Source organism: Quercus lobata, chromosome 6 (genome assembly GCF_001633185.2).
Source record: "Quercus lobata isolate SW786 chromosome 6, ValleyOak3.0 Primary Assembly, whole genome shotgun sequence".
NCBI lineage: Eukaryota > Viridiplantae > Streptophyta > Magnoliopsida > Fagales > Fagaceae > Quercus > Quercus lobata.
The window spans coordinates 38,684,388-38,694,539 of NC_044909.1; the positions used below are offsets into that span (position 1 = coordinate 38,684,388).

Here is a 10,152-nt window from a genome sequence, read left to right on the forward strand (position 1 = left end):
TTGCCTTTTATACTTAGGACAAATAATAAACTCTAAAAACATTTTAAAACACTTAGGGCTGAGATGGAAAAATCTGCAGAAAATCATTCTGCCCGAGCTTCAATCGATTGAGCTTGTCTTTTGATCGATCGAGCCAGGCCGAAAGGCACAATGGTTTCCTGCTTTAACTCGATTCCAACTTTTCATAAATGCACAACTTTGAGCTAGACTAAAACACTTCTAAACACATTGTTTTGATCATGATTTACCAACAATACAAATTAGAGTTCTAAATACATAAAATCCTAAGACTTTAGAACCTAACATAAATAACTCAAGAATGTCCAGCCAAAAATCAAAAGAAATAGGAACTTCTTTGGTTCGAAATATATTCATAAATGTTGGAGTAAAATACATGTTTTGAGTTGGAACAGAAGTATTGTTCACCCAGATAAATACACCTAAGTATTTGTCTAAACAAATAAATGATTGTACTATGCCCTCTAGTGGAAGGCTCAAGCATACAAATTTTATATACTCTAATGGAGGGCTCAAGAATTCAAATCTTATGTACTCTAATGGAAAGCTCAGGCATACAAATCTTCCCAGCTTCACTACGTAATGCAAGCTGGTTTGCTTTACTACAACAAATTCAAAGCTAACAGATCTTTGCCATATTCTTCTAAATATCTGACTTAACACTAGGAGCTCTATAATATGCTGGAACAGTTGCAGGGAAGAACATCTACCTCACTCCTTCTGCCATGATGATGGGAAATATTATACCTGCTGCGCTCTGGAAAGGACAAAGTTGTTCCATACGAATTATTGAAGAAATATGGACAAAATGACATAAAAGGAAAAAAGAAGAAGATAAAAATAGAATAAATTTTGAGTAGAGAGTCCAACGTGGGTGGTGACATAAAACATATTGGAGGCATTAAATTTAAAACAGAACAATAACTTAAAACTTAAAGGAACATAAAAGAGAAAAACTATCTGCATGACTCAGCATTCTACAACAATCATACAAAGTGAATGGGAAATACACACCCAAATCAATCTAGCTCCAATCCACAAGCGTTGAGGCGAAGGAAATGGTAGTAGTAGGCGACCAACACCATATATTGCCACAGCAAAGAAATGGAGAACTAAACTTAATGGACGAGGGTTCAGACCAGAAAGCAAAGCAACTGATCCTGTAGAAATTATTCCTCCAAGGCTTAAATAGTCAAAGCATGCTTGGCGCATCTCCTTCCTTGCCTGATCATGTGAAGCAGAAAACACATTATGGAGGGCACCTGCCAGAGTATTTATTGTAGACGCCACTGGCTGCAATAAAAACCATATCATACAAGTTATACAATATGAAACATAACAATCCCTAGACATAAAAAGGCTCCTTAATTTCCAAAAATTTTGGAGCCAATGATGATCGCAGAAGAAAGCAATCCTGAATCACATCTCTCAGAAATAATTAAGCATACTATTTGTAATATCATATTGACTATTTTTTGTCATTCACTAATATGGATTTCTAAACAAATAACAGCTCACCCTTTCTTTTAATAAGGATCACTGGCACTTTCCGATTCAATTCTATTTGCACCACATACAATCAGAAATTCATATCTGCTCCTAATACGTTTCAAGATTATATTCTTGCTTTCTAGAAAGCTTACCTTGCGCAAGGTGTAAAAGGATTCAAGATATCTGGACAATGAAGCTGCATCATTTAGGTCACGCAATGGCTTAAGAAGATCTCGAAGTACAACAATATCAGATAGGGCCACAGTCATTCCACCACCAGTTAAAGGATGACGCATGTTGAAAGCTTCACCCATTAAAAAGGCTCCAGGAGTAGGATGTGCATCTGCTGGCATGCTTCTGTTTGGCATAGTTCTAACGTTTCCTTTATCAACTGCTGACACAAAGACATCACAAAGCTCAGGTGGAATCTGCCACATAAATTCTCTTGATTAAGGTGCAGGACATATATGTTGCTTTAAAGCCAAAGTGAAACAAAGATGAAAAAAATAAAGAACACATAGGTATTGTCAATGCAACTGGTCTATGGACTTGATAATCTAAGACCATATACTGAACAGAATAAGTATCTGTGGAGCCACCATTGTTTTCAAATATTTGGCCATTTCACCACTAGCATTAGAAGGTAATTTCTGATCCGGTACGTCAACCAAACAGTGAACCTCTGTACTACTGATGGGATAAAACAAGATGGGAGAAGGGTCTGCTAAAATAACATGACCATGATTTGCAAATGGAAGTTGACAGTTTTCCAAGACTAAACCCACAAAAAAAGAGGGCACATCTACCTGTTAAACAAAAATAAAATTGTACTATCAGTGAGCCTCAGTAGAAAGCATGAGTGCAAATGCCAACTGCAAGAAGCAATAGATACAGATTATAATTGTTTATATAACCAGAGGCCATTTTCCAATTCATCGAATAACACCAAGCAAATTGTTAAAAATTTTCAAGATAACAACTTCACCTTGGGGTTGCAAAGAGCACGACAGATTTGAGAAGCAACCATCACACACAACTGTAAGAGGAGCATAAGCTGTGTGTTCTTGGCCATCCTTTGTTTTGTATTGAACCCCTCTAATGGTCCTATTTTCTTCAAGCAGGGATGTTACTGTACCTTGCTCCAATTTCACACTGAACAGAAGATTGATCATGAAAAGGGCCAAGAAAATCTAAAAGGCAAATTTTAACAGGCATTAAACTATACTATGATACAGTGAATCTATAAGAAGGCAAGAAAGTATACGTGGAAAGTGTAGCGGCTATTTCTCTATTCCTTTTTATGAAACGTCCATTGTGGAAGCTCCTCCCGGACACATCTGAATGAAATTTTTCCGAGGGATAAGACAATTTCGTATTTTTCCCTTCCTTGAAGAGAGCGTATCCAAACACACGTTGAGCATCAATTTCCTCCACGCAATCTGATGTCAAAGCGCAATTGTGTCACATTTCACATACAACTGGCTAACAAATTCTTTATCGAAATAGAAGTAGTTCTAAAACCATGTCCAACAATTATTCTTAAGATTTTCCATTCAATGTATTTATTTGAAGGAGATTTGTCAACTAGAATTAGGATGTAAACTTTGATACATACCTTCAAGGCCCAATTCAACTAATTTCAGGTATCCCCCAGGCTGCAGCAGTTCACCAACAATTCGGTCTGGCTCTGTCAAGTCTCTTTCAATCACATGAACTCGTCTTCCATCCTACAATGGGCAACAAAACAAGTTACATGAAGTAGAAGAATAAGAAAGTAAGGATGCAAAAAATTAAAAGATCAAACATTTTAGGCTGAATGAACATAAGGGGCAAAATTCCAGCAGAAGCATGGTGAGAAAACAGAGAAAGTGAAACCAAACTGTATCTAAATTTGTAAAACAAACGGCTGCAGCTTCAGGAATATTTCCAGGGTGGTCATTAAGAAACTTAAATTATACAAAATTTAATTAAAAGAGAACTTCATATGTTAACCCCAAAAAAACACATGCACTCACACAAATACATAAAGTCTTACAATTTCTTTCTATAAATTTTTTGTAAGGTTGAATTTATTCAATCATGTGTTGGCTTTATTCCGTGACAAATTTCTTATATTTTAGCAATTAGAAATCTTGTATTTAGGTGGAAATTATGTAAGGGTTGTGTGTGAGAGAGAGTGTGATAAAACTCAAGTGTGTGTGCATTGGAGGATTCTCGCGACTGAATCTTGCGACTTACAACTCGCGAAAATGCCACATGTGTGAAGCATGCAAAAAACTGAAAGGTCACGACAGCTGGAGCACTACAGGACAAAAAGTACAGTCTAGCCTGATAGTTATCTCAAGACTCAAACTCGCAACTTGTCCCATTCGCGAGAATGAGTCGCCTGAATGCCATGTTATGCAAAAAAATGACTTTTTACATTCCTCACGTACACTACTATAAATACTCTTATACACACGAAATGTAGAGAGCTTTTAGAGAGAATTTTGAAAGAGAAACCCTAGAGAAAAACAAGATTGACTCATCCACAATCTTTGATATTTGATTCTCTAGATTTCTCTACTCTCACCCTCTCCATTGACATACCCTTGAAAGGTACATTTGTCAAATCCTTATCTCACCATACCTATATCAGTGAGAAGGTATTTTGATGTTTGGAAAGCAGTTTAGAGATAACCAATTTACTTGGTTAATGCAATGGGCTTATTGCAGGATTCAGGAAGCTAAAGAAAACACGATTAGGCTTAACCCTGTTGGAGTAAGAAGCTTGGAAGACTTAAGTGCATTGGGTAGATTAGGCTTGAAGAATTTTCTGCAATTCATGTATCTCAACTTTATTCTTTAGTGAATCATTTGACCCCTTAGAGGGTGGCAGAGAGGTTTTTCGCCGAGTTCTTTGGTTTCCTCTTCGATAACACATACCGATGTTATCTTTATGTTTGCATCTCTCTTCTTTTACTCTTTACCTTTTAATTGCTGCTGTGTTTGTGATTAATTATGGTTTAGAGTATTTTACCAATTTGGATATAGCTTATATTCATCATTCTGCACATATATTGTTTGTATATAAGCTTGTGTTGGTATTGTTGAAATTGGGGGTCTAAACATTCATTAGTGTTTTACACACTAATTGAACATTCATTTTTTTATTTGAAATTTTTGCATGATAATCTCATTATCAATGTTCTGCAATTCATGTATCTCAATTTTATTCTTTAGTGGATCATTTGACCCCTTGGAGGACGGAGGACGGTAGAGAGGTTTTTCACCGAGTTCTTTGGTTTCCTCTTCGATAACACGTGCTGGTGTTATCTTTATGTCTGCATCTCTCTCTTCCTTTACTCTTTACCTTTTAATTGCTGCTGTGTTTGTAATTAATTATGATTTAGAGTGTTTTACCAATTTGGATATAACTTATATTCATCATTCTGCACATATATTGTTTGTGTATAAGCTTGTGTTGGTATTGTTAAAATTGGGGGTCTAAACATTCATTAGTGTTTTACACACTAATTGAACATTCATTTTTTTATTTGAAATTTTTGCATGATAGCCTCATTATCAATGTTGCAAGTTATATTTCTATCAAAATTTTAGTTAGATAAAAATTTTCTTGGGATTTTTCTTTTTATTTGTGTTGGAAAATTTAGACCCCGGTTGATATAATTAACAAGTTTTAAACCCAAGTTGTTAATTAGATTTATTATGAATAAAACTTGTTAAAACAAACAAACATCAATATTATGTCAAAATCATGCACAGCGGAAAATTAAATAAGACAAAATATGATGACCTAGGAAAACCAATGAAATAAACTAGTTTCATAGTAAAAAACCTGGGGGGAAATCTTCCCGAAAAGCAATCCACCATAGTAAAGAGAAGTTTCAGATCTAGTATAAAATCTTTGTCCCTAGACTCTATAATCCCTGTAGATGAACTCACAACAGAAACCTTCTACCGCTTCAGAACCTCTGAACTCTTCAGTATATGAACCCCACCCTTTTTGCACGGATTCCAGTACGTGACTAACACACCAACTTGAAGAAGATGTTGGTTGCAAAGTTCTTCACTTCATTAACAATGAAGATCAAGAAGCACTTGGTTATAAAACCCTAAGTCGTAAAGACGCAGTAGCTTCTTTCAGAGAAAATAAGGCATCGGTCACTTTTTGCATATGTTCTCCTTGTATTCTCTTATGTGACGGCCTCTAAAATAAGCTTTATATATGTCTAGGGTTGTGAGAAAAGAAACCCTACACAAATACATAAGCATGGGCCGAAAATCAAATTTGAAAATTTGAATTCCCGTAACCTCGATAGATACCTTGATAAATAGTATTTGTCAAGCCTCATTAAACCTTGATAGATAGCTATCTGTCGAGCAGCTGTTGAGCTCTCTGTCTGTAGGTGTCGAGCTATCTGTCTAGCTTTAGTGAACAACATTTTTTCACTTGTTTCTTAGTCCAATCTTCATGGCTTTAATACTAGACTTAAACAACATATTTCTTGAAGTATTAAATATATCATAGATCTACCCAAATACAAGTAAAGTGAGTTTTGTCAAAGGATTAATCAATTACATAAAATATGACCTTAACAGTTTGTAAGGACAAAATATATTGTTAAGGGGACTAAAGTTTAAAGAAAAAGTTTGGCTAAAAACTTAATTATATCCTAAGTTTACAACTCTCATTAAATAAATTAACATGGTTAATTTTGAAAATCTAGAACCCGTTTGGTAAGAGATTTCTAATAACGTTGTTTAAGTTTTGTGGAAATATGTGTGGGTAAAAAAAGTGTAGAAATATGTGTTGTGGTGTTTAAATAATAATTTTTATTGTTTAAATACCGTTACCAAACGGGCCTTAATTGTTGAATTGCATGTTCTTTAATCTTTATGTTCTTAAACGCATGTCAAATTTCATGTTAATCGTATGTTATTTACTTTTGATCCATAAATTTATTTTTTATGTATAATTTTAGACTACAAAAACTCGAAATTTAAAGATTTGATTGATGACATAGCTATTAATCTTTGATCTTCTTGAAATTTTGCAAATATGGAGGATATAAGAAGAAAATGTATCTATTTGTAGATTTGTCAAAATTCCGTACAATAAAAAAAATATTGAGTAGAGTTATAGCCTTAGTTTACAACCAAGTTTGTTATCAAATTTTGTCCAAAATTTAATTATGTTGGGTCTAAAAAAATTTAGGGTGGTCACAAATATTTTTTAAGGATTAAAAAATCATAAATTTTTAAAATTTATATATAATAATTTTTTTTTTCAGGACCACCCTGAACTAACATAGAGCTGCCAGTGATAACAAACAATATGGACCTAACTCTGCCCATGCTAGTAAATCATGTGGAGTTACACACGATGATGCGTGTGGAAGCCAACAAAATTGACTTAAAACTCAATTACTCAAAACACTTTTAAGAATTGCACCTGCGTTTAGTCAACCTCATTACGCCACCTACCAATCTAAACGGTTTTTTTTTCCATGAGAATTGCAAATCAAGGCCGGCTCAACAAATTTGGGAGCCCTAGGCGAAAGCTTTAAAGGGGGCCTTTTATTATATTTAATTATAAATTCATATTTTTTTTCAATTAGTTCTTCTCTTGTTTTTTTTTTTTTTTTTTTTTTTTCATATTCAGATAGATATTTTCTAGTAGACATTTGTAATTAAAATATATTTATGAATAAATGAAACACAGTCTATAATAAAAAAAATTACAATTTAACTAGAATAATATAAATTTAATGTATAAAACAATAGAACCTGTTTTATCAAAAGCACAATTGCAGCTTTACTTAATATGATCACTTTACACTTTAAACCTGCACAAAAAAAATTAAAATAAATATTAATACAAAATAAATTATTCTAAATTTATAATTTTGTTATTAATACTCTTTTTTTGGTGTAGCAGTAAACCCTTTTTTTAGCATAATGTGTAGGACTCAACTTGATTGGATCCACTAACACTAAGACCAAGCCCACTAGTAAAATGTGTAGGACTCAACTTGATCCACTAAGATTAAGACCAGTCCATTATTCCTCTAAATCTGATTTCTTAAAAAAAAAAAAAAAAAAAAAAAAAAAAAGAGAAGAGAACATGACCTTAACTTCCATACCACTAATCTGATTTCTTAGAGAAGAGAAAAAAAAAAAAAAAAAAACATGTAAGACTAGAACTTCTTAGAATCAATACTTTAACTCTTTTCTCTTTAAGTGGGTCTATTGACTATTCGGACCATTCAAAAGGCTTCTAAATAAATCTAAAGGAATCTAAAGAAATCTAGATTTAAGAGAACAAACAAAAAAAAAAGTTACAAGTACAACAACCAAACTAAAGTTCAGCCAAAAAGAAAAAAAAAACCCAGACACCCGTGAGCAAACTCCTCTTCAAAAGAAAAAAAAAACCGAGACACCCAGTAGCAAACATGAAGAAGACGAAAGAGACAAAGGAAGAGAAAACAAAAGACGAACCTTCAATGAACACACCAAGTTTATTGCCAACACCAGTTGATGAGTAAGCCAACTAATGAGTGTTTTTTTTAGAATCAAGATAGAAAGAGTCAGAGAGTGAGTGTTTTTTTTCTTCTTTCTTTTTTCTTTCTTTTCTTATTTGTCTCTTCTTAGTTCTTTTTGCCTTTTGTAATCTTTTCTTCTGTAAGCTAAACATTTCTGCCATTTGTAATCTTTTTTTCTGCAAGCTAAAGATTTGGTGATGGTCTGATGGGATTAGCCTTCATGTCACATTGTCACTTCAGCTTTTTTGTCTGTGAGAAATGGGCCTTCATGGCCTGATGGGATTTGGTGATGGCCGTTTGAAATCTTCTTCTATTTTTCTTCTTTTTTTTTTTTTTTTTTTTTTTTTTTTTTTTTTGAGAAACAGGCCTCTGTGAGAAACGGGCCTTCATGGCCTGATGGGATTTGGTGATGGCTATTTGTAATTTTTTTTTTCAAATAAAAAAAGTAATATTATATAATATATTATTATTATTTGGGGCCCTCTTATAAGTGGGGCCTTAGGCGGTGGCCTAAATGGCCTATAGCTTCAGCCGGCCCTGTTGCAAATGCATCCACCACTCCAAAATTTCATAGAAGATCTTTTAACAAAAATAAATAATAATAGGATTTGGTTAGTGTATGTTCTTAGGGCATACATTTATCATTTATTTTAAGAAATGTTTTATGAGAAATTGAAAAAATTGTTAAAAAAGCTAGTTACTTTTTTCAATTTTTCATAAAACGTTTCTTAAAATAGTTTAGGAAGGAATGTATTTGCTAAGGCATCTAATTTCTAAGAGACATGACAAACAAACACTTCCCACAATTACTTAAGTAACAAGTCACTCAAGTCACTGTTAGAAAAAGGATTTCATAACTGAAAAAATATATAAATTGTGAAGAAACTAAGGATTTTGTGTTTGCAAAATGTACCTTGCTGAGAGTGTAAGCGAGGGCGGCATTTGCAACACCGGTGCCAACAATGATGACGTCAGTGTTGGAGTCGGAGCCATTAACGGTCTTCAGTTTAATAGCAAGGCCTTCAAAAGGTATTACTGTGACCTGGGCATAACAAATAGATATTCCACACCGGCATATCCACAGGGGAATGGACAGGCTGAAGCTATCAATAAGGTCATAGTGAGTGGGCTTAAATAAAGGCTGGACGACTCAAAGGGAAAATGGGTAGAAGAGTTGTCACACGTTCTTTGGACATACCGGACTACACTTCATAGGTCCACTGGGGAGACCCCCTTTTCAATGACTTATGAGGCCGAGGCGGTTATTCCTCTGGAGACTGGATTACCCACACTGAGAACGAGTTCTTTCACTCTGAGTAGCAATGATGGGCTATTGGAGAAGAGCTTAGACTTAATTGAAGAACGAAGAGAAAATGCCATGGTCCAATTGGCCTACTATCTACACAAGCTCAAGCAAGAGTATGATACCAACGTAAAGTTAAGGCCACTGGCATCTGGAGACTTGGTTTTAAGAAAGGTTTTAGGAACTGCAAAGAACCCAAGATGGGAGAAATTGGAACCCAACTGGGAAGGGCCATATCGTATCACATCAGTGGTTGGAATAGGTGTATATTATCTTGAAGATCTAGAGGAAAAGGCTGTACCACGCCTCTGGAATGTAAACAACCTGAGAATGTATTATTATTAATAAAAACTTTCTTTACCATATTTAGGTTTATTATATTGTGCGCTATGCTTTCTACTATTTGTTCGAATATCAAACAGAACCTCAGTCATGCCAGTCTCCTCGAACCACATATCTTGGGTAAATTGATATTCTAAATTATTTTCCTAAATATCAAACAAAACCTTAGTTAAGCCTGGCTCTTCTAACCACATCTTGGGTAAATTGATATTTTGGGTCATCTATCTAAGTGTTAAATAGAACCTTAGTTATGCTTGACTCCTCAGACCACATGCTTTGGGTAAATTAATACTTCATAACATCTATCTAAGTGTTAAACAGAACCTTAGTTATGCCTGGCTCCTCGGAGCACATGTTTTGGGTAAATTAATACTTCTTGTCATCTATCTAAGTGTTAAACAGAACCTTAACTATGCCTGGCTCCTTGGACCACATGCTTTGGGTAAATTAATA

General features: G+C 34.3%; 1 pseudogene; it reads right to left on the minus strand.

Moving 5' to 3' along the window:
• Positions 1–606: 606 nt before the first annotated feature.
• On the minus strand, positions 607–9,267 carry LOC115950254 (annotated as a pseudogene).
• Positions 9,268–10,152: the final 885 nt, after the last annotated feature.